Here is a 24,789-nt window from a genome sequence, read left to right as displayed (position 1 = left end):
TTGGCTGCTTGCACTGCTCTCCCTGATCACTCAAGCTAATGATCACTCTGCAGTGCATAATATTTTTTCAATCTGATTTAGGAGGAAATTCAATTGATCATCACTTTCTGCCCTGATTTCTTAGTTCTCTGCAAAACTCCTGGATGCTTTGCATTCCAGACAGGCTCGTACTGCACCGAGCCAACCTACAGGAAATTAATTCAGTGCAATTTTTAAAGTGCACTAGGTTAAGCCTGACAAGCCTTTCATCTCGTAGGATACAATGTGCAGTGTCTTGCATGTCACCCTTATGGAGGAAAAGTGTGATTGAGGCAATGTATGGCTGGGAAAACAGGATAATTATTGGCACGTGCTCCAGGTTTATTCATCTAGATCTCATTATCAATGTATTGTGGAGCTATTAAGAGACAGGGAAACATCCACATAGAGACAATGTTTGCAGATAAGAAAATATGTCTGGTCCTGCTGATGGGACAATTTGCTGAGGAGCTGCTGAAGTTTGGGAAAGCTCAGCCTGGCTGTTTACGGCCGTTATAGATGTGGTGCATGGAAAGCAGCAGCGTGCAAGGAGGGCGATGTCAACAAAGGAAAGAGGAAGGAGCCAGGAGGCAAAGGAGCAGGCCCCAGGTGGTGGAGGAAGGCACCACAAAAAAGCTCACAGCAAAATGGCTTACCACTGCTCTGCCCATTGCCTGCAGAAAATGCAGCGTGGTGGCTGCCTCTGTCCAGCAGCAAAGCAATCCCCAGAACCATGCCCTGCAGCCCACCCCACCTCTCCTTCCTCTCTCTTCTTGGCCTTCGAGCCAGGTCCCTGTAAATTCATCATCAGTCCTTGCTTGCTGCAAGGTATCATGCCTGGCTTGTAGTGGGAGCCTCATCCTCAGCAAGAGGCACGGAGAGGCTGAGTGGTGTGCGGGGGGAGTGATGACCTTTCTAGAGACCTGCGGAGGTAACGAATGCTCCAGGGTGCTGTGGATTCCAAAGCCAAAGACTTTATTCAAGTAAAATTTCCCAGAAGAGTGTGAATCTTGAGACTGTCAGAGGAAAGGACTTGCTTGAGACTAAATACGTGGGTAAAGTACAGGGACCTCGGTTCATCAGAGAATTTCACCTATGCTGTCAAGCCAGGAAAATCAATATGTTGGTGGCAGAAGAGGCTGAGAACTTTCTGAATTGAGGCCAGTTCCCTTCGTTCTGTGCCGAGGTGGATGCTGGCACTTTGAATTGCATTAAGGAGCACCTTCAGAGCCAGGGGAGATTTAAGTGTGCCCAAGTTTTGCAAAATGCTGGAATTTTTTTTTGCCTCTTTGCTAAACAAACCCCAGAGATCTTCCCCAATCCCCCGTGCATAATATTCCCTTGGGCATTTGCAGGTGAATTTTTACTGCAACCCAGTCTGTTTCACACCCCCCCCACTGCCCCCCCCCCCCAACAGATATGGGTTGGAATGAAAACTATCAAAAATGAATGATTTTGAAAAAATGTCGAGTGGAGAAGTCAGTTTTCCAACAGGAAGAAATTCCCACTGATTTGGAAGAAGACGAATGCACTCTGTCAAAACATACATTTTTTTCTTTAATTCTATCAAAAAAAAAAAAAACCCACAACTCAAAACAAACCACAAATCAACTGAAAAGACCTCCTTGTGTTGTGCTAAAACATGTTTCTTATTGCAGTGGCAGCTGAACTCTGCAGGCATGAGGGGCAAGATAGAGAAGGGTTTGCCAGAGAGACAAGGAGGGATTGGTGCTGGCTGTGCTCCTGGGCTCTTGGGGTACAGATGTTTGCAGCTGCATTGCTGCTCCATATATTTCCAGAGGTCTGGAACCCTCAAGTAAAACATGAAAACATATTCTTGCAATAATTCAGCTGACAGGTGACAAAAACAGGAAGGGAAAGCCAAATGTTCTGAATGCAGAGGAGAAATAGTGCTTGGGTACTTTCTCCCCAGCGAGCATGGACCACTCAGGGCTTTGTAGATCTGTCAGCCCCAGGGATGGTGCATAATTCATAGCAGTAATTTCTCTGGTAGCTGAAATTTGCTCTGGACTGCAATTTCTTCCAGTTCGTTCCTTCCTTGTGTTTGAATCATGTTCGTAGTCTGCAGTATTCAAACCCTGAGCTTTGCTGCTGAGCTATGATTGCTCTGATAAGCCTGAGGTATCATTTCTGATCCGTGCCTGGGAGTGCACATTATCCATTTCCAGCACGAATATTTGCCTGCAACAATTCGAAGTGTGCTGTTCGCACATGCTGCTTTCCAGCAGATCTGGCCCCTGCTGCCGAGAGTTGCAGCCCCCGAGCAAAGCAGGAGCAGCTCCGCACTGGGATGCACTTTTCTCAGCGTGCACTTTTTCTCAGCTCCTGGTGGCCTTTCAGGTGACACCTCACCCTCATCCCAGGGGAACAGGGGACGAAATGCCACCAAGACTTGGTTTACAGATGGTGAAACTGAGGTACGGAGGAATGTGTTGAAAATCTAGCAGGTATGTGGAGAAGTGGGACTAGAATCACTAATAGTGCCCCGATGCCATGTGCTGATCCTGCCTTGCTTCTCGCCGGGGTCTCCAGCAGCAGAAGGCTCTCACCTCCCGCCAGCCCGAGCACGCAGCCTTTCAAGTTGGGAAACTGAGGCCCTGAGGGTAAGCCTTTCCTCTGCTTTGACCCGCTGCAGCAATCGCAAGAAAAGGTTTTAACGCTTTTTTTTTTTTCTTCCCTTTCCAGTTGTACAATAAGCTTTCCCTGAAACAGGTAGCATCTTCTCACCACCCACGAAGATGCATATCCTTCAGCAACGGCAGCACATGCGCTGGGCAAGGGACGGGGGGAGCAAGCTCTGCACGCACTGCCCCTTCCGAGGTGTGATCGCTTTCATTTGCCAGCGCAGAGATTCACCACATCCTGTGGTGACAAATCATTATCGCTGGGATAATCAAGCTGCCTAGACAGGGTCATTTATCATGGCTGGTTGCTAAACAAAGCACCTTCTCTCTTGCCAGGCTAAGGGGGCTGCGTTGTCCGGGCAGACACCGGCAGAGGTCACCATGTCCCCGCAGCTGTCCATCAAAGCCCAAATTAGCCAGGGATGTCAGGAGTGAGACATGTACACGGGTCTGCAGCATCCGTCCAGGCAGCCTTTGGCAGGGAAATAGAGAAGTGCTCCATGCAGCAGAAGGGCACTTGTTGCTCTTCGCCTCTCCCGAATGCTAAGCTGGGCTTGAAGCATTTACCAAACATCCGACAATACCAAACGATAGCTGGGTAGCTCATCTTGCTTGTGGAAACGGGAAAGATTCGATTGGAACTGACAGCTGTAACACCAGCCTGGTAAGTCATGGGCTGGAAAGGGTTTGGGAGAGCGCTACTCATTACCCAGCTCAACCTTTTGCAAGATTCAACAAGTCGAAATGCATACAGCTGAGTTTAATGCATAAATCCCTCAACAGCAGACGAATCAGATGCCTTGACCACGGTTTCTGACAACTTGCTCACGAAGTGGAAGCCGTCAGCTTGCATCCCTTCAGGCTGGCCAAAGGCTTTGCTTGCGTTTCAAAGGAAACCAGTCCCATGAATGAGCACTGCCAGCAGCTTACAGCTGTAAGCAGTAACTCGTTAAGTGGCTCGCTCACAACCCTATTACGCCTGCTGCAGCAGAGGCCCCAACTTGGAAGATGTGGCTCTTAGGGAGGCTTTGCAGTAGTTGGAGGTCTCCCTGTCTGTCTGGTTGCACACAGTAGAGCTGCCTGGACCATAGCCCTCACTCAGTTGTGAGAGTCTCATGCACGGGGCAACACAGCTCAGCTTTGCTCTGGGCAGCCCAGCCACCTCTCCCTACCTGAAGGGAACATTCAGCCTTCAAACAGGAGGCTGGGGATGGAAGTGATACTATAAATTGTTTTCTCTCTTTAATAGAGTGAGGTGAGCTCTCTGAAGCAAAGCATTTATTGAGTCCTCTCTACCACTTTCTCTGAACGTGGTAAATGACTTCTTTCACTGCTTGTTCGCAGGCTGCTGTTATTTTGAAGCGTGGCTGATGGAATGCATTTTGGTTTGTGCATTTGCTTGCAGCTTCTTTCTGGTGGCTTCCAGTTCTCTCTGTTCATTTCTCTATGGTGTGATTGATTTCTCAAATTGACGTGATATTGTTTCTCCCCAGTGACTGGCAAGCTCCTGTGCAGGAGTATATAGATTGTGGAGCTGAGCTGGCTAGATACTGAGATAGGTAAGAATAGTGATTTTGATTTGAGTCATGATTTTCTGTATTTAAGGAATTCGTAATTTAAGGTGGATGTTTATTTCAAGCTGCCTGCTCTTTATTTTCCCTTTTTGAGTTGAAAATTGCCAGTGTGCGTGTGTACTTGCTGTCAGTCTGTAAATCCTAGAAAGGGGTGAGAAGGCAGTTCAAGAACCAAGCACACTTTCCCACTAAGACTCTGGCTACATCCACACTGTTACTGTACATATAATGTGTTGCTTGCATCACTGGAGCTACCAGCTGATGTAATGGACTTATAAATTTTACAAAACCTTGTCCTGATGCCAGTTCCCACCCTTGGAGGCATGGGTGGGTGTGTTGTGGCTCTCACCATCCCAGCAGCACAGCTGGGACCCGTTGACCTGTAAACTAGATGAAAGTGAGCCCATTCCGTAAGGTATTAGGTGATTATTTAAGTTACTTCTGGCCAGAATGCGGCTTTGAAGATCTGCCTGGTGTCAGGGACACAGCACCAGCCCCAAAGCACCTCTCTGTTCTGAGGGGTCTCACCCCAGGGCAGCTGGATGCGTTGGGTCCCTTCTCTGAAGTCGCAGTCGCTGCCCGGCGCTCGGAGGGGACTGGCTTTGTGGAGAGGCTCTGGATCTGAGCCAGCCCAGCCATTCTGAACTGCTGCAATTAGTCAGAATATGAAGGTGAATTATTTGCTGACAAAAGATGTGGGCAGACAGGATTTTTAAGGCTTCATTAGTCCAGACCCTGGCAGGGCCAAGTCTTCCTTCTCAGCTCAGTGGCCTGAGCGTGTGATGGAGAGAAGGCTACAACATGTATAATTAACAAGCACTGAATAATTCGACAGACTGGAGAAACGTTTCAATGCATGTTCCAACAGGGGAGGTGATTGGCATTTGTGCTGCTTCCCTAAACACACTGCGCGCCTCTACGCTGGTGATGGCTGGGGTGCGGATGGAGCTAAACCTCTTGGGTTTAATAAAGTTCCTTGTGGTTGGCACGGGGCTGGGAATACCTGCTCAAGTGCTCAAAATCCCTGTGCAGTTGGAGGGTCTGACTCTGACTCCCTGTAAGACCTTGGGTCCGCCTCTAACACCGTGTCTCAGTTTACCTCATGGCTAGCTGGGGGGTGGTGGTGGCTATCTTTGTGTTTATCTTTCCAGATCGAATTCTCTGTGCATCAAAAATACCAGGGCTGGCTGCTTATCTGCTGGAGCCTTGTGCTTTGCACAGACTGGGGAAGATTTTCCCAGCCATACAGTGATTTAATTACATTTGCGGGAATCCTCGGCCACATCTCCTACTCCCCTTCATCTGTCATTATCAATTTTTCCATTGATGGCAAGCTGGAGTTTTCCAGTGAGGCAAAGCCATGCACTGTATGTGCTGCATAGAGGTGCGCAGCCTGCCTTGGGGACAGGGAGGGAAGGAGCTGCTCATTCCCTGTTGCGGATATCCTTCCCAAGCAGGAAAGAAAAGGACTTCCTGTTACACAAGCTCCAAAGAAATCCTGCCCTTACACCCTCTTATTAAGACAGTCTCATTATCCAGTAATAAAACTGTCTGGAAGTCTGCCTTTGAATATTTTTTCCCTTCGAAAGTCTTTGGACAAGATAGACATTTCCCTGGGAAACTGTATGTATGTCTTAGAACTTCATTGCAAACTGAATGGGAGCTTGGGAAAAGATGTGAATTGTCCCCTTTCTACCTTTCTGCCCTTGTTGTTGCTCTGCTCTCATTTCTCCCTGAATGTAGGGAGTAATTCACAGCTCTGTATTTAACATGTCAGTTAAATACATGTCTGTGCCTAGACCAAGTCCTCCAGCTTCCATCAGTTCTCAACAGTTGTCCTGCCGCATCCCTATAAATCTGATTCCATAGGGCAGATAACTGAGACAAAGGCTCTTCAGCTCCTTTTTCACGTGACACTCTTGGTCCTCTAATTAAGGCAGGTTTCTTTCCTACTGTGTTTCCTTTACCCATCAATTCTCAGAAGCACTGTGCTAGGCACAGAATTAAAATGCCCCTTGAACAGAGGCAATTTAAGTTATATTCTGTTTGGCTGCTTGAACTTCATATTGGATGAAAAACAAACCCTGGAGAATTTCATTAACTGAAACAGCAGAACAAATTTCCCTTTCTGCTTTTATTTTTTTCTTCAGCTGACATTTTTAGCCGATCCTGGTCTGGCCCCTTCAGGCCATGGTGGCTGCCTTTCCCAGGTCGGGGAAAAAAGGCGGCCTTTGCCAAGGGATGCAGTGAAGCAAAAGGAAAAAATGCCTTGGTTCTGCCTGTTGCTTTGTCCTGAGCCATTCATTTTCATCCCAACCGTCTTGCCCTGGTCTGGTTATCAGTGCAAGCCAGATTCCCTCGTGCTGGCATTTCTGTGGTCTGGCCAGATCCACCAGCTTGCATTTCCCCTGGCTCTAGGTCCAGCGGCTGTGGGCTGTCTAGAAGGGAAGTGGAGATGAAGAAGAGGTGACTATGAGCAGCACGAGCTCCTCCAGTGCTGTGAGAAGCACCGGGTCTGCTCTGAGAGCAGCTGCAAGCCTGTGTTCAGGGGGTGTGATCAAAGTCTGACTCCATGGCAAAGGGGGGGAAGTCGGTGTGATGGGACATGGGAACTTCATGTCTTTCAGATGTCACCTTCAAATGTAGTGAAAACAAACATCAGCTTCATGATGTGAAACTAGTTCTTGCTTCACATGCTCTTATTAATGCAATTAGGAAATGTGCTGGCTCAAGGCTTTCTCTGCCTTGCTCCATGGTCCTTGGGCATGTTGTAATCTCTTGAATTTCTCCTCGCTCGGTGGCTGAAGGGGGGAGCTCTGTTTGGCCAGCTCCTCAGCCGCTCCCAGCCCCACTGACAGATGGGGGCAGCGCCGTGCTCTTTGTCACCCGTTGTGCAGGGGCCTCGTCCGTGATGGCAAGGTGGCCTTTGTGGTGCATAGCCTGAGGGGCTCAAGGGGTGGTCTGCCAGGCCAGGCACGGCCACTGCTGCAAAGCAAGCTCCTGCTGCGCACAGGCTCCCAGCCCTGGCTGCAGTTTCACCAGCCAGCTTTGTCGGTTTCCCCATCGCAGTGGGAATCAGACAGCAAAAGCCTCACGTGTGAAAATTTCATCCTGTGCAAACCCAGCACAGCTCCCAGCCTCACTAGTAAAAGCCAGAAGTGACTCGCTTTCCTCCCAGCAGCTACATACTTCAACCCCCAAAATACTAACTGATGTTTTTCTTGCCTTGTGCTTAATGCAGTGCTCCGGGGAGATTTTCAGGGCTTCTTCCTGGCTGCTGTCAGAGGTGGGGCTGGTCACAGCCATTGTCCCTGGAGAGATGGGAACTTCAAAACACTGTGGAATAATCTCTGTAATAGCCATCAGCCAGTCACTTATTTTCTGTATATGTCACAGTAATGCATCTATGCTTTTTAGGAAGGTTAATGTGGTGGTCTAGCTTGCAAGGAAGGGCCCACTAATGATCCCAGCACAGCAGGGAGATGCCCAGGGATGGCTCTCCTTTCTCATCACTCCTGCACGGAGGGTGACAGCAGCGCTGATCTCTCTCTGCTTTCAATGCGGTGATGAAAACCTACAGCCCAGCGTGCCTCCAGTGTCTGCGGATGGGTGGTGATAATTGTGCTGGAGGACAGTGAGCAATGAAGACACTTAAACACAGGGTCATCTAGGAAATTACTACCCTGGGGTGTTTCTGAATGCTCCTCGCCGCTGAGGAGGAGAGAACTGTCATCTCCTAAAACAGATGAGGTTTCTCAGTGAAATAGCACATTTTACTTCTCTGGATATTAGCAACTTACGAAGGAGAAAGGAAAAAAAATGGAGATTGCCCACAGCCCCAGATGAAGGGCTTGGGGGTGTGGCTCTTCTCGGGGATGCAGAACCCAAGGGTTATTTTCCTTGTTCAGCGACAAGCTCATGGTGTTACCTTGTGCAAGAGGCTTGTGCTGATCCCTGATGTGTGAAGCACAAGCAGAAAAGGGTTGTGGCGGGGTTCCATGGTAGGAGGCATTTGGATTGTCTAGCCAACCCACGTTGCAAATACCCCCAAATCCTGAGCTGTCCAATGGGTAAAGGACTCATTGCTGCCTGCATACCCCATACGAGGGGCCCCACTTACTTTTGATGTAGAAGGGTTATGGAAAAAGAGAGAAAAGACACCCTCTTCAGCTGCCTCCAGACATCCATCTCTTGCCATCTCAGCCATCTCCTGGAGAACTGCTTCAGCAGGACGCACTCTGTGCTGCACAACTTGGGGCCAACTGTTGCTGGTTTCCCTCTGCTATGCTGATTTTCCACCACAGCTCTGGCTGCTCTTCCAGCCCATTGGGTTTAAAGGCTGAGATTATCTCCCACCTTACCCCAGTCCAGGCGAAGTGTTCCCTGATGCTGGCAGAGCACGTTCCCTGCCAGGCCAGCCTCGCAGAGGCTTCCCAAGCAATCCCTCCTAAAGTTTGTTGGCAATCTTTCAGCCAACCAACAGCAAAAGCAAGTCTTTCAGTAAGACTTTGGTGATTTGTACTGGGTCTGGCTGGGATGTTAACTTTCCCTGCAGCAGCCCATACAGTGCTGTGCTCTGCACTTGTAGCTAGAACAGCACTGGTGTCACCCCAGTGTTGTGTCTGCTGCTGAGCAATGCTGGCACAGCATCAGAACTCCCTCCAAGCCTCCCAGAGCCAGCAGGCTGGGGATGGGCAAGTGATGGGGAGGCAATATCACCAGGGCAGCTGACCTAAACCGACCAAAGGGATATTCCATGCCATATGATGTCACACTCAGCAATAAAAGGATGGGAAGTAGAGAGTAACTGCTTCTCTCTCTCTATGCTTCTGCGCAGCCTTTGCTTATTTTTTTTCCCTCTCCTTTTTAATTAAATCATCCTTATCTCAAACCTTGAGCTCTTTGTCGTATTTTCTCCTCCTTCCTCTTTGAGGAGGGGGAGTGAGAGAGCGGCCGTGGTGGGACTTGGCTGCCCACCTGAGTAAAAACACCACAGGATTGGATCAAACCAGTGGGCAGATGGCTGGGGTGGTCAAGAGATGGAGCAAACATCTGCCCGGGGCGCTTGTGTAAGGACATGCAGCTGCAGAGGCAGGGCAAGGACCTGTGTGCCTGGTCGAGGGACCTGACCACTGGGTTCTCCTCCGGCAGCCAACAGCTTTTTCCTTTGTGGCTCTATGTTGGAAGTTTTGAAAGGTCTCGCTTTCACATCAGCGGGGAGTGAACACGGAAGGGTAACTCCTCGCAGTACTGTGCAATGGGCAATTCTCGTTTTGTAGAATCATAGAATGGCTCAGGTTGGAAGGGGCCTTAAAGACCACCCAGTTCCAACCCCCTGCCATAGGCAGGGACACCACCCACTAGATCAGGTTGCTCAGGGCCTCATCCAACCTGGTCTTGAACACCTCCAGGGATGGGGCATCCACAACGTCTCTGGGCAACCTGTGCCAGTGCCTCACCACCCTCTGAGTGAAGAATTTCCTCCCAACCTCTAACCTAAATCTCCCCTCTTTTAGTTTAAAACCATCCCCCCAGTGTCCTGTCATTATCTGACTGAGCAAACAGTTGCTCTCCATCTTTTCTATAAGCCCTCTTTAAGTATTGAAAAGCTGCAATAAGCTCTCCCTGGAGCCTTCTCTTCTTTACGCTGAAAACCCCCAGCTCTCTGTCTTACTTTCTAGGAGAGGTGCTCCACCCTCTGAGCATCCTCGTGGCCTCCTCTGGACCCGCTCCAACAGCCCCACACCCTTCTTGTGCTGGGGGCCCCAGACCTGGATGCAGGACTCCAACTATCTCAGCCATTCCCCACAGCTGTGGGTTCAAGGGCCTTCCCATGCACGGGCTGGCCGCAGGCTGCCTTGCTTTGTTTGGAGCAGGGTAGGACGAGTGCGGGGTTGTGGCTTTCAGAGGAAAAAATAGGGGGCATCTGATGGAAAATGGTGGTGTGAGGTGAATATCTGCAGAGGGGCCACAGGTTCAAGGCTGGCATTGCAAGTGACATGGGAAGGAGCTGAGTGAAGAACCTGGTGAGCCTCTGCCAAGGGAACAGCTCCACTGGCGTAAAGCAGAGCCAGGTAAAGGCTCTGGCGAGCCAGGAGTCACTTGGGAAAATGAGGACAGTTATCTTTAATTGTTTATTATTTACTACTAATGATCTGTCCTTCTCCTGGTAAAGGAAAGTTTGAGAAATCAAATAGAGAAGCAGAAATAATACCAGAGGAAATGGATGACAAATTGCAGAGAGGATTAATGATTAGTGAGTGGATAGGAGTGGGTTGTTCATGTAGTCTGGTTAACGAGTAATGAGTAAACTTGTAAAAATCAAATTGTGAGTTGTTTACAACACAATAATTAAAAAAAAAAAAAAAAGAAGATTTGAACAGTTGGTTAATTTATATGCAATGAATAAACGAATCTGTTCTATTTTCTCCAGTGGAATAAAAGCAAACAAAAGAAAGAAGTTAAAGCTACGCACATAACATTGTTTTCAAACCTCAGCTGTTACAAACCAGAAAATATTTTCAGTGAAGAGAATGATTTGAGAAATTAAGTTGGAGGAGGAGGACTCTGCATACTGCTGTTTTCCTGGAATTAGGAAGTCCGTCAGTATTTAGTGTTGCACAGGGGAAGCCGTGCTCTGAACAGGAGAAATGAGAATGCCGCGGGAGGACCGTGCCTCGAGAAGAGGCGATTGCTTCGTCGGTTGCTGCACGGCTTGGAACATTGCCACTGGGAAAGGGGAGCGGGAGCTACAAAATCACCCATACCCAGGTCCCTGCCGTACTGAGAGGAAACTGGGAAGGCGTTACTTTTAATATCCAACTGCCCCTGTGGGATTTAGGAGCTGAACACTGAAGTGGTAATTCCTGGATTCTTGTGGTCCAAAAATCATACGGAAAGAGAGACAAGCAGAGGGCTGAGCTCTGCTGCTCCCTATGTGTCCAACTTGCTTTAAGCACAGGAACGATCTGTTGGGAAGGGTGCTCGGGGCTTGTCTGTCCCACTCCAGCTGTGCTGTGTTGCCCATTTCGGCGAAGGCTTTCTTCTCCCCATGGTGTTTTCTGTGTTTTTAATGAGAGCTAATGGCAGGCCTGATAGCTATCTGAGCTATCTTGTTTGGTCCAGCAAAAAGAGGAGTAATTCTTCATCTCAGCTAACAGACTGACAAACCTGAATGTTTTTTTCTTAAAAAATCTGTTGTGAAAGGGAGAGGCATTAAGGGTTATTGGTCATAATGGAGCCCTTATGCTCTTCTTCGTGCTTGCGCATGATTGTCATCTGCTGTGTCTTTTGTCAAAGACTGCGGTTTGTGACAGCAGATTTTGCCTCTCAGTGCAGTGTGCCCAGAGCTTCCCAGGCTGTCAGGGTTGGGCTCCTTGGCCAGGCACCCTGCTGCAGCTCAGAGGTAGGAGCCTGGAAGGCAGAACAGCCCCAGGCACCCACAGAGGTGCTGGGGTGGTCCAGAGCCTTCAGCCCACGTCACAGGGGAGTTCCCAAACCCCACCAGAACTGCACAGCTTGCTCCCCTCTGATACTCCCTTCTGCCCCAATGCTCTATCCCTTTTCCTTTGCAGATATCCCATTTCTGGCAGAGAGAACCCCCAAGCCTGGCCTCAGCAAGGCTCTGGCTAAAGGTTCAGTTTCTACAAAGCAGCCTTTTCTAAAAACAAAACAAAACAAAACAAAACTCTTTTGCCCAAACCCAAAGTGTTTGCCTACAACCGGTGTGGATTTGCTCAGCTCCTTTGTTCCCCCAACAGCAGCACAAGTGTTCCTGTCCAGATGTGCATCTCCCATTTTCTTGTTTTCTTTGTTGCAGCACACATGCCTGCAGCCAGCCGTGTGCAGTAGTAAGCATGGCAGAGAGGCTGAGCAGTTTTATTCTGCAGCAGAGAAGTTCTTCTGTTTCTGTGCTTGTATTTTCCATGCACCACATTCCCATTCATGTCTCTTGCAGAGGGGCAGCAAGAGGAGCCGTGGGGACAGGAGGAGGTAGGGGGGGTGTTTGAGGACCAAGCACAGAAGATGCTCTAGGCATGCAAGATGAAGACTAATCAAAATGAATGAATTGTTTTTATCTCTTTAAACAATTGTACAATCACATTTTAATTAAAATAATTTTAAAGGTTTTTTTTTTTTTTTGTAATTCTGCTAATGTATATTACTCATGCAGCTATCAAAAACAGGCAAAGGGGATGGAATGATTTATTTTCTATAAGGCTTTTAGTGGCAGTAAATTAAGATATATGTATACATGTAAGGATTATAGGCATAAAGACAGCACTGAGTTATAGAAAGCTGTATCTAAGTGAGGGCTTTTTTTTGTTTGTTTCTTTTTTTTTCCCTCCCAGCATTTCACTAGTTTTTGATGTTGTAAAGACATGCTTGCATGTAAAGCTCTTTGCAGCTCATGGAAACCTTTATTGAAAAATAATTGCAAGACCTAATACACTAGGGGAGACCACTGGGTGCATTGCATGCTCTTTGCACTTATCCTGGCTCTTTTTAATCATTTCTGTGCCCTGTATGGAGGCTAAGGTATCGGTATTATTCCTTCTCTGTTGCTTGGGTAGTGCAGGTGTCTGTAGGAGGTCTGGAGTTTGGGGTGGAAGGAGCAGTTCACAAAGGATGACTCAAGTGGAGAGAAAGGGCCGGTGGAGGAAGCCACATCTGCAGCTGGCAATGGACAGAAATCTTGTGTGTTAGGGCTGAGAAGGGACATGCCTTCATCTGTGCCCAGAGTTCAGGGGAGCTTTTCCTGTGCCAGCAGCTGCAGTTGGTCGATGCACTTCTGTCCCAAGCCCCCTGACCTGCCCCGGCATCGCAGCCTGGCCCCATCCCCAGCAGGGCTGTGCTGGCTGTGTTGTGTATCCCCGCTGCCCGAGGGCCAACCTGCCTCCTCCCACACCCACCACATCCTCGGCTGTGTCTCAACAGGTCCAAGCAGGCATGTTCTGAACGCTGGTGGCTGATGGTGCTTTTAAAGGACTTGAGAAATATTTGGAAATGTCATATGATGCATGTATATCTTACCACTAGTGTGCATACTTTGGCATGATTATTTTGCTCGTTGCACATTCAATTAAATCAGTTGGAAATTATGTTACTTAAATAAAAAAGCACTACCAGAGAGGAAAGTGTTGCTGCCTTTCCGAAAATGATCACATGTAGAAATACGAAATTATTGTGCCCACAAGGAACTGGAAGTTTAAACCAGTGCAAATTTAAGAAATGCTTCGAGAGGTTTGAAGCAGAAAATTCTAAAGCTTGATTTTCTTTAAATAAGAGGCTGGATTGAAAACTCAGTGGTTTACTTATTTATTTGGTGGCTGTTGTAGATAAAAAATACAAACATTTCTATTTGATTTTTTTTCCCCAAAGGAAACCCTGTCTGAGCTTGAAATAAGATCATTTCTCTAAATAAAGCTGCAGGACTTCAGCCAGTCACATATGTGACATGGCGTATTTGTGTCAAACCTACTGATAATTGCAGTGATGCCTCGCAAGGAAGGAAAAACACTAAAGTTTCTTCTAGCAGCCATTACCATCCACTTGCTACTAGCTGAGCTGCTCCTGGATGAAAGAAAAACATTCATCTCCCTTGTGCCACATTTCCTAGTATGTCCCTGTGTAATCTGCAGAGCCATACGTTGTAATAAAAAGATGGGAAGAAAATGGAAACAATAAGCAGAGATGATAAATGACACGAGGAAAAACTTCTTTCAGTGTTGATGGTTTCAGAGTGAAGTAAACATTAGCAGAAAGGTTTGGAGCTGATCAAAAGGAAGAAATATTCCAAATATTTAAGAGTTTTAAGGTTGATTCAAGGCTAATGGAGGGAGAGGGGGGTGAATTACAAAAAACACTCCTTTAAACTTTTGAAAGAAGCAAAAAATATGACAATTTTCCTCTGCTGCTGGACATTGCATACCCCAGCTCCTGCAGGACTCCACGCTCTGGCTGGGAGATTTTCTGCTCCTTCTCTCCTTATGAGAGAAACAGAAGATAAATGTCAGATCTCACAGCAGAGGGAAAATGCCTTTAGGGAGCTTCAGGCTGCACGAAGTTAGGAAGTTCATGAATTTAAGATGGGGGGAAAGAAATCGGATCTTGCCAGATAGAAGCCCTGCAGGAAGAGACATGTTGTAGGGCTCTGCAAAATGCCACCCATCCTGGGACAGGCATGAAGCAGGCAGGCTCAGCTGTGCTGTTGTGCCTGTTGCAGGAGGGTGCTGACACCGCTGAGCGATGTTGTCTAACAACCTTGTGTCCCTCCAAACCCTGCCATGGCATTGCATGCTGTAACGCTGCCCTCCCCTCTCCCGGGCTGCGGGGACATAGCTTCAAGCTCTGCGCAGCCTTCGTCTGCCTGGAAAGTGAATGCTGTGTCCCTCTGTGCTGACAGAGCAAAGGAGCATCATCAAGTCAGGGTTAAATTAGTGTGTCTTTCACCCCACTGCATTCCTGTGAAGAGTTTAGGCTTCCTTGTGTTTTCTGTGCTGGACACAGGGCCGTCAGGTAACTTCTGTACAGTGAGCGAGGTGTATTACTTGAACCCTGGAGGTGGTGCTCCACTTGCACCAGCTGTTGTTTGACACTGAGCTCACTGAGAAGGGAAGTTAAAGGACAGGCTGGTGAGTGACTTGTTTGGGCCAGCAGAATTTTAAGGGCTCCAAAGCTACATGAGCCAATTTCATTAAATTGCTGTCTCCTGGGTCAGTATAGCTCTGGTTCTTCGTCACTTCTCACTGTATTGCTTGATCTGTAGCTGTTGATGAGGTTTGAGGAAAGAAGGGATTTTTACTGCTGGTAATATGATGTATCCTGGCACAAATTAACTCATTAGCTGTGAAAAAGAAATGACTCTGTCTTAGATGTCCTCTCCTGGGGCTGAGCAGGTATCTCCAGTGTATCAGGGACTTCCCTGGATTTGGCCAGGCCACCAAAAGGCCTGCTGTTTCCCTCCCAAGCCCCACCACCCAGATGGAGCATTACATAGGCAAAGGGAGAAAGGCAGGGAGAACAGAAGGAGGTGGCTGGGCGTGAATTAGGGAACGTTACTAGATTGCTGTTACTTGTGTCACTTCTACAGCTGTGGCAGCTGGGGGCCTTAATTACAGAGATTAAAGGAAAAAACCCTCATAGCTGCTCATCAAATGATACATAAAGTAAGCCAGCTGGCATTGTGCCTGGGAAGCCATCTGAGTAGGGTTGCATCGACAAACGTGAACAGGGAATACCAAAGTCGGGATCCCTCCAGATGAGGAAGACCATGGTGTCAACTTGAGCTTCAGCGGTGGATAGAAAGCAAAGATCGGGGCTGGTCAAGCCCAGAGGGGAAAAGAGCAGTGGGCCAACCTCAACTGACCGCAGCACCCGGTTCGTCCTGCTGCAGCCAGCCTGAGAGCTGGAGCCTGGCGGAAAAGCTGCAGGAAGAGGCTGGGAGAGGCACAGGGCTGTTGGTGCGCATTGGGCTGGTGGGTCCCTCCCTCTGCTCTCCATCAAGAAGCAGAGCTGCTAATGAAGAACCCATTTATGTTCATCAGAGCTTTCTTCCCCTCACAGCTGCTGGGGCAGGCTTGCTGTACACAGCTCGTCTGATCTTGCCGGGCCCTTTGGGACAGCACGGGGCAGGGCTGGGGGCTGGCCAGACCTCAGGGGCATCTCTCCTACCCAGACAGGGGATGTTTGCTCCTGTTCTGAAAAAAGGACAAAGAAAGAATCAATTTGTCAAAAACCTCTTAATGAGCCATTGAAGACAGCTCAGCCAAGGTACTGATGACCTCCCAGGATAATTAACCTGAAGCAAAACCTGATGTCTTTTTTTTCTTCTTTTTTTCTATTCTCCTCATCTAATTTTCTTACAGCCAGCCAATCTCTCCTGCAGAGTGCCGAGCTGCTCATTGCTTGACACCTCCAGGTGCTTTTACACCTTTCTCACCCTTGGCCAGCAGCTCTGCCACTGGACAGGAGCACCAGAAGCCAGCAGCCCTGCCTGCCACCTTCATGCTTTGCTTTTCATCGCACTGCAATTGCACATTGCAGGAGCGCTCTGCCTGCCAGCTGCTGCTGTCCTGGCCCCAACACTGCCCAAAAGGTGCCTTTGGGACCAAGCCAGCCCCAGGGCTTTCACAGGGCCATCCGCCATGGGGCAGTGACAGGAAGGAGCACACAGCCCCTGAGGATGGGAGAGCTGGTGCCAGCAACAGGAGGGTGTCTGCAAGCACCTAGAGCTGCTTTGGTGAGCTGATAGCATTTCAGGTCCCTATGGAAAACAGAGAAAAGGTTCAAACACTTAATCTGCAGGTGGATTTTCCTGGTTATAGGCAGATGTAGTTCCCTTTCCTCCTGCCTCTAAAAGCAGGTGTGGTAGCAGAGAGCAGAGCCTTTCATGAGCAAAAAAGAGCCATGGAGCTGAGCAAGGCAGGAGTAGTCAGGTGGCTTCCCAAGGGAACTCTGGAGCCAGGCAGTGGCTTGGAGCCTCCCTGGAGGATCCTCTAGTTCAGAGAGGCTCCTTGGAAGAGTCCATCATTTCCAAACACACCAGAAGGACTTTGCCATGGGAAGAGACTGTGCTCTCTGAGTGAATTTAGCACCCAAGGGTGACACTTCTTTGCCTGGGGCACACTCTGCTTTTTTAAACTGCATGTGTGAATGGAAATGGAGATCAATATGTGCTGCAAAGAGGAGCAGAGTTGTACCAACCACTTGTGGTTGTCAATTTAACTTAGCAGCTTCCTCCTCCGTCTCCTCTGTTGCATTGACTGAAAGCCTCCTGGTGCCCAGGAATTTGATTCTCCATCATGCCTTGTTTATGTATTCCAGCTCCTGTATTTGTACATGTACAGCATGCTTGATAAGCTCTTTTTTTGTTTTTTCCTTTTCCTTTTTTTTTTCCTTTTTTTTTTTTTCCCCTACTAGGGGAAAAGCACAAGTTAAGTGATCAGAAGCAAGATGGATTAATTGTTCAGAGCAGGCACCACAACCTTTATTCTTCAATGACAAACACACTTAAAGATCTTCCAGAAAAATGACTCATCTGGGTAGTCAAAGGAGAGCAGCCCTGTTCCTTGAATGGGAATGGGTTGCAGGAGCTACCTGGAAGGGTTCACTGGGCTGTGAGCATGGCCACAACATGCGGCTCTCAGTCTATTGAGGTCTTGTAGGGATGCCCTGCCACTGCACACTGGGCTCGGAGCCTCGCTGAAGCATGGAGGAGCAGAGCTCAGCCTCGTGCCCTGCACCTGCCATAGCCGTGTGTGCAGAGGCCCACAGGCTGCCCTGTGTTGGAGCAGCTGGTTCAGGCTGTGCCCATCAGATAACGGCGGAGAGCATCGTGCCCTAGCCCTGCCCCTTCCTCCCCTGCCCTCCTCGAGCCGTGCAGCACAGGCATGCTTCTCGCAGCTGGCATTTTCCAGCCTTCTGCTCTGCTGCAACTGGTCAGGAAGGATTTAATTTTGATTAAAAAAGTTTTCATTAAACCTGACGAGTTTCACCAAATCGTATTGATTTCCATATATTGCTTTCCAGTCAGAACAAATGGATTTTGCAGCCAAATGGTTGACCTTTTTCCTGCATGAGGCAGAGATCCCCCAGTTGTGCTCAAAAGCTGATGTGAGACCCTGTAGAGTCAGAGCCTGAACAACCCTGAAAGATTTTGCCTCAAAAAAAAAAAAAAAAGGAAACTTTTTGAGTTCTCTCAAAAATCCAGAAATCTGTACTGGAAGTGGGAATAGTCATTTGTTTTCAGCTTGAAACAAACAAAATTCCCCAAAATTTCCTGAGCCATTCTCAAAAAGGAGTGTTTCTGAGATGTTCTTTGCATGATAATAACATTAGTGAAGATGAGACATTAATAACCTACAGATTTTGTTAATTGCTTGTCGGTGCTTTGCATGTATATGTGTCATTAGCTGTAGCAATTGGATATTAATATTATTTTATTTAGAAGAAAGGTTGGACATCTGTAGTTGTAATTATGAGTGATCATTAGATTATAATTATTGCAGTTATTCTTTAGAAAACAACCAAATATTGTAGTTGTTGGAGTAGGGATTTTAACACCAAATACTTGTGCACCTGTAGGTCCTCTGATGAATTCATTCTGAATTTGGGGTGGGGGCTGCAGGGCCCTGTCCCAGCTCCTGATGCCAGCAGTGTTTGCCGGGGACATCTCCTCGAGGAGCCTCTCAGCAGCCTCCCTGCCCTGCACTCCACACAGGGGACGCGGTCTGACCAGAAAGGGCACTTGGGGACATTTGCAAGGCTAAAAAATATCTTCTGGGCCATGAGGTGCCCTGATGTAACCAGCCTTGCTCTTTGTACTGCAGTTTATGCTGACCTCTCTGCACATTCAGTTGCTATGTAAATTACAGAAATTACAAAGAAAAATTGCTTCAGCCATTTGGAAGGAGAATTTATTTTTTTTCTTTTGTCATTTGAAGCCACAGAGTACGTAAACCTTTCCAGGACTCTCAGTCTGCAAGCTTCAGTTAACAGGGAAAATGTTTTGTGTTTGGATTTTGAATCGCAGCCTAATGATGTGCAGAGCTTTGGGTTTTCCATTCCATTTTATTTTATTTGCTAAGTGCTGAGCATTTCTCATCTCTGCTTAGGACAAAGCATGCTCTTCTCTCAAGAGAGAGGAGCTCTGGTTTGTCCCTTTGTCCTCCATGAGCTGCAATACCGAGATCTGCTCATATGGTGGCAACATGCAGATCATTCTCCCTGACCTTGAACGTACACCTGTGTTCAGGGGCAGGCTCCCATAGGTAGGAGGCAAACCTCCCTGACCAGGGAACTCCTGAGTCCCACAGCATGACGGGTTGTTGTTTGAGGACTACCACTGTGTGTGCTCCAAAGGGAGGTTCTGAAGGCTTAAATTTTCATGGCACTGAGAAGTGAGGATGTCTTTTTCTCCAAGCTTGCGTGCACAGCTGGAGGAGCTGTTTCCTTCAGGAGCTTTCCCAGCTTTCTGATGTGTTGGAGATCCAGAGTTGGACCTGAGATCTTCTCAGGTATCTTTGTGATCTTCTAGGGAGTTTGGCTGCCTCCGTCCTCCAGCAACAGGGAGGAGAATTGCTGTTGAAACACAAGGGAGTGAGGAAGGCCTGCCCAAGCTGAAGGAAGCAAGTTGGAATGTGATAATGCCACTTTTTCTTCAGTATTATGAAGTCCAAACATCCTGAACTCCTCAGTCATCTCACCCCGCATCTCGCACCCATTTCCCAGGAACATCACCTTACAGCAGCACCCTGCCCTGGCACCGGCTCCGCTGGAGACAAAGGGACCAAAGTCGCTCTTCTGGGAGCCACCTGCACAGCGCTGCAGCCTCCAGAACTTCAGACATCACTTTCCAAAAAACCATCTGGAGGTTGTCCTTTGAAGCATGTAACTTTTTCAAGGGAAAATTTTGTCAGATTCTCATTTTGTAACTTATTTTGTGATATTTGAAGCTGGAAGGGAGGTGTTATTTTTGAGCTGCTGTTTTTTATCAGCAGCGCTGGAAGTTACTGAACTGAAAGCTGAATCTCATCACATGCCTTTGAGTCTTGAAACTTTAATAAAAACACAGCTACTCCACAACTCCCAGTGAAACGTGCAGAGGTGATCTCTGACTGCATGAATCAACTCAGGAAGCCTTCTCCTAAATTCTTAAATGTTACATTTCTGCCAGTTTTGGGTTTCTGTGGATACCAGGTGCAATTCTATTAAATAATAATGTGTTTTGTTTGTTGATCATTTAATCTGCTCCTTTTTTGTGGAATTTAAAGAGTGCAAAGAGTATAAGGACTGTACCATAGTCTTGGAAAACTGTCATTCTCCGGCTCTGAGTGTGAGGAATATACAATAAGCTGTTTCCCAGTACGGTCATATAGAAAACTGAAAAGATGAGATGAGACAAGGTAGTCACAGGGCTTAAAAAATTCTGGGCTGGAATATCAAGTAGGTTACCCAGCAAGATGGTATCATTTTCATTTTACGTGAGGGAAAGTGAAGCACCTGGCTTCCCATGTTTTCCCATGACCTTGCTCTCTCTTCCACGGACACAGACAGCCCAGAGTCCCGAGCCCTTGGGTACGGGTCAGAAGGCAGTGGGGGATGCCCGAGCCGCAGCAGGGGATGCGCTCGTGCGTGCAGCAGTGCCCATCCGATTCGCATGCTTGGTGCCCGCTGTTGAAATGCTTCCTCAAAATAATACTTTACACTTCCCAAGCTCCTTTCATCTGAGGATTTCAAAACACTTTGCAGACATCAAACAGACCTTACCAGCCCACCCTGCAGCTGGTGACTGCTCGGGAAGAAAAGAGCCAGGCCCTGGGGAGGCAGTGGCCTGGCTGGAAGTACGTCCACGGCACTGGGCAGCCCTGCAGGGCCTTCTGGTGGGGAAACACCTCCCTAGTTTTCCTCTCTTGCCGCTTGGAGTTTTGAAACCGAATCTTGCCTTTTTTTTTTTTTTTTTTTTTTTTTTTTTATTTATGGAGCTGAGTCCTGTATGAGCCTGGACAAGTCAGTGCACAGGCCCTCGGTGCCTGGGTGAAGCATAACAGCAGCCGTGGTCATCTCGGGTCTCTTCCCGAAGGGTGCGGAGCGGATGAGCCCTGCTCATGGCCTGACGTGGCCTCTGTGACTCAGGTCTGGGTGGCCACGTGCTATCTCCTTTCCCCTGAGACACATCACAGCCAGGCTGGTACTTGCATCGCTCTTCCTAGTTCTTGAGAAACTCAGAGAAAAGGAGGGCAAGGAAATACCAAGGAAAGAAAGAGAGAAAGAAGATGAGAGATGGCATTTCTTTCTCGAGGCAGTGCAAGAAATAAACCAGCATCCACTTTCTTTTTTCTTTTTTTTTTTTTTCCTTGAATTAACATATATGTTTCCTTTCATGGCCTAGAAGATGGGTTTGTGGCCCAAAAAAAATATAATGCACTTCTTCATTTCTGGCTGACAGCTTCTGAAGCATGCAGGGGAGCTCTTCCTATCAGCTCCAGCACTTTGATAAGCGATTCCTGACTGACACGCCGAAGCACAGGCTGAGGCAGGGCTCCTGTTCTGTGCTCCCAAGCATTTCCCTGAGCTGCTTCAGGCAATTTAACTCAAAAACAAGGCTGGGACAAAGGCAGTGACAGCTTTAGAAGTGGATGTTTAGGATTACTAGATTTATCCAGCTCTTAAAACACCAGATTAAAAGTTAAAAAAGCAATGGTAATCTGTCTGTTTTTCTCAAGTGACCAAGGAGGAATGGCTGCAGGTAGGTGGGCCAAAAGAGCTCAGGGCACCCTGATGGACAGAGCCCCTGGAGCAGCTTTGAGGATCACAGTGTTTGTGCCTTCTGCTTAGAGTATGCCCAGGCCTCACCTCAGCTGCATCAGGATCTCCTCAGATCTGAGGCTTTAAGGCAGGCTGCAAGCTAAGGGGTGATTTAGTAAATTAGGAAGGAATAGGGGAAAAATTAATGGAGTCCTGGAGAGAAACTGCTCTGAAGACGGAAGCTGTTGCAATTGGTACTGCTACTGATGTTCCTATTTAATTTATTGACCATAAATTTAGCTACCTGTATTTTAGAGCCTCCATTTCCTTTGTAAACTACAAAACTTGCATGAGCTTTTGTTTGCCCCTTGCTTTGGGGTGCTGGAGCGAAGATGCCTGGGCATCATCACAAAGCCGAAGGTTAGGAAGAAGCCCTTATCAAGACTGCTATTGCAACTCCTCCGTGGATTACGTACCTAATGCCAAGTGCAACTGCATTGAATCCTTTAAGATCGCCATCCATTTCCTGAGACAGATTCTGCTTAGGGTTGAGCCAACTGGCTAAATCTATATTCACTGGCAGCCATGGCAGCAAGCTGCGAAGCATGGGACTAAATATATCTCAGCCCCACAGCCTCCTTCCAGAAAAAGGAGGAAAAAATAAATAAGAAGATAGAATGAATGAAGGGCCTGAGCGTTCCCAAAAGTCATTGCTTCTCGCATTATGAAATATAGATGACATTTATGAGTCTAATACCAATATTGATGTTTGCAGAAACATTTGTTCAGTGCTTGAAGTAAATACCTTCATGATCGATATAAATAAATGCAGCTAAGTTTTGGGCGTGCATAGGTTTTATATTTGGGGAAGAATTGGAAATGTCTTGTCTTTGTTATTTCTTACCTCCTCTTAAAAAGCGTAAGATACTGAATCATGAGTGGACCATAGGAGGGGCAGATGATGGATGAGACTAAGACAGGAGCCATTGTTTGCAAAGATTTTATTGGACATCCTGTGAGGTGTTTTTTTCAGCAACACCCTCCCACTCCTCCCCAGATTATTTCGATAGATCAGTACAGTTAAGCTCATTATATGGAAAATAGAGGTTGGGAACTGAGTATTCTTTGACCATGTCCAGCGTAGAAAAATTAAAATGTGAGATTACCTGATTTAGGCTGAAAAAGCCCACCATCTTGTTGCTGCACAAAGAAGTGGTCCTATTCCCACAAACCCTTATCCTTTGGGTGTTTGACTCAGCTCCCCAAATGGGCAGAAAAATAAGCCAGTAACAAAAAAGCCAGGGACTAGAGGGGAGGTAGGAGCTGTGCTGTCTCTTTGGAAGCAAACAGATGGTCTGGCTTCACCATGGGCAGGAGCCGTGGTTTAACAGAGGTCACCAGAGGTGGACCCTTGCAGAAATCTGAGCTCCTCCAAAGTGGTAAAAATCACTGGGATTTAGGATGACAGCTCAGAACTGTTGGCTGGAAAATTTCAGAGAGCTGTATTAATACTCTGTATTTGTATGGGCTCAAATATGAGGATCCTGACTCAGTAATTCTGCAAAGCTCAGCTGGTGAACCTGAGATGCACCTGCTCCTTGAGGAGATAGCCATGCTTGTGAATATTGCTTGAGGGAGACCAAAAGGGAGTTTGGACAGGATGGGGGAAGTAAAACTCTGTTCACATCACCTGGCCACACAGCTTTCCCAAGGGGCTGGCAAGGTATACAGGACCTTGTTTTTCAAACTCTACCCTGAAAATAAATAAATAAATATATAAAACAAAACTGGAATTTCTTGCTAAGTCAGCAAAAACTGTGAGCCTATTTCTGCTAGCTTTGAGATAAGTATTCCACGAGGTGGGTTTCATGTTTAGATTGCTAAGATCTTTTCTTCAGTTTAGTTTTAAGCTTGACTTTAGCCTGTCCTAATGGGAGCGGATTAAATGAGACCAGGCTGGTTCAGTACAGCTGAGCTTGGTCTGAGTCACTGCATTTATCATCTGTAGCTGTCACGCAGGGAGACTTCTGTGCTGATGAGCCCTGGAATGAGAAATTGGATCCAGGGTTATTTTATATGCTGTTTTTGTTTGCCAGGAAGCTAGTTTTACATGACCAGCATACTTGTAATAAAGATAGTAAAAGGTCATCAGAAACTCGGCAGTCTCTTTCTTGGTCTGAGCTTGGTCTTCCATTTGGTACAGACAGCGCCTTCAGGTAGCACTAACAGAGATCAAGGGATTTCAGAGCAATCACACAGGGAGACTGAGTGCATAAAAAAGCAGAGATGTTTGCAGAGCCCGTTGTACTTTCTTATTAATGGCAATTGAACAAGTGGGAAAAATCTATATTTTTCAGGGACCATGGTAGCCAGGGCTTTCCAGACAGGGAGAAACAGCATATCCTACCCTTTAGGTTTATAATGCAAAGATTAATCAAATGCATAATCCTTGCTGTTTCCTTTGTATCACAGTTGTCTGCATATTGTTAGTCTTGTAAAACGGCTTGACTTTGTGACGGCAGAAGAAAGAGGCTGGGATGGACTCTTTGATGATGAAAGTCTCCATACAGCATATAACTGCTCTGCAAGTCCTGGCAGGGAATGCTGAGCACTTTCTTTTCTTTTTTTCTTTTATTTATTTATTTTTTTTCCTCACCTTTTTTCCTTTTCTTAGAACGAGCCATTTTTCATGTCCATTGTGATGGTACTCGACTGACATTTAGTGGCAGGTTGCGGGTGCAGTAGGGCTTTGCCATGGAGCAGCCACCGCCAGCTGCTCTTCTCTGTCCCCGTCCTCCATTCTCATCCCTGGGGGCTGCAACCAAATCAAAGCTCTTTGATTTCACCAGCAAGAGCATGTAGTGCTTCCCCTGGGGAGACCCACAGAGCCAGGGCTGCTGTGGGGGAGTCTGCCCCAGCACTGGACTCAGCTCATCTGCTGGGACAACAACTGCTTGCTTCAGACTCAGGTCTCCAAGCGGCATGCTGAGGTCTGCCCTACAGACCTCCTGTTACAACAGATTAATTAATTTTAAAGCCAGCAAGAATCACAGTGATTGTCTTGTAGGTTTTCTACTGAGGAAATCAAATCTCTCTCTCTGTGACGTACTTAAAACATCCTCGTAGCCATAGTAACTAGGGGAATTTATAGGAAGCCACACAGTTTCTTTGGCTAAATCTATATTGGCAAATAACACCGTGCCAGGGAATGTTCTTGGGTACCAAACCATGCTCATCCTTCACAGCGGTGTTGCTAGGGTGCTCCCTGGCACAGCACCCTGCTCGAGTCCTGGGCACAGCGGAGA

At 47.5% G+C, this 24,789-nt stretch overlaps 2 protein-coding genes and 2 long non-coding RNA genes across 4 annotated transcripts in view; 3 read left to right on the top strand and 1 right to left on the bottom strand.

Annotated features, from left to right (window-relative positions):
- Window positions 1-24,789, top strand: part of LOC310885452 (acid-sensing ion channel 2) — a 504,402-nt gene that overhangs the window by 302,649 nt on the left and 176,964 nt on the right. The window lies entirely within an intron of this gene.
- The window catches only part of LOC310885454 (uncharacterized protein), a 369,789-nt gene that overhangs the window by 211,474 nt on the left and 133,526 nt on the right, over window positions 1-24,789 (bottom strand). The window lies entirely within an intron of this gene.
- Window positions 1,608-8,254, top strand: LOC310885471. Its single transcript, XR_014574827.1, has 3 exons — window positions 1,608-3,918; window positions 4,157-4,222; window positions 6,656-8,254. It is a non-coding gene; the product is annotated as an uncharacterized lncRNA (long non-coding RNA).
- Window positions 9,185-17,692, top strand: LOC310885469. Its single transcript, XR_014574825.1, has 2 exons — window positions 9,185-16,009; window positions 16,105-17,692. It is a non-coding gene; the product is annotated as an uncharacterized lncRNA (long non-coding RNA).

Source organism: Anser anser, assembly GCF_964211835.1.
Source record: "Anser anser genome assembly, chromosome: 23".
Lineage (NCBI taxonomy): Eukaryota > Metazoa > Chordata > Aves > Anseriformes > Anatidae > Anser > Anser anser.
This window is presented reverse-complemented; position numbering and strand designations above follow the sequence as displayed.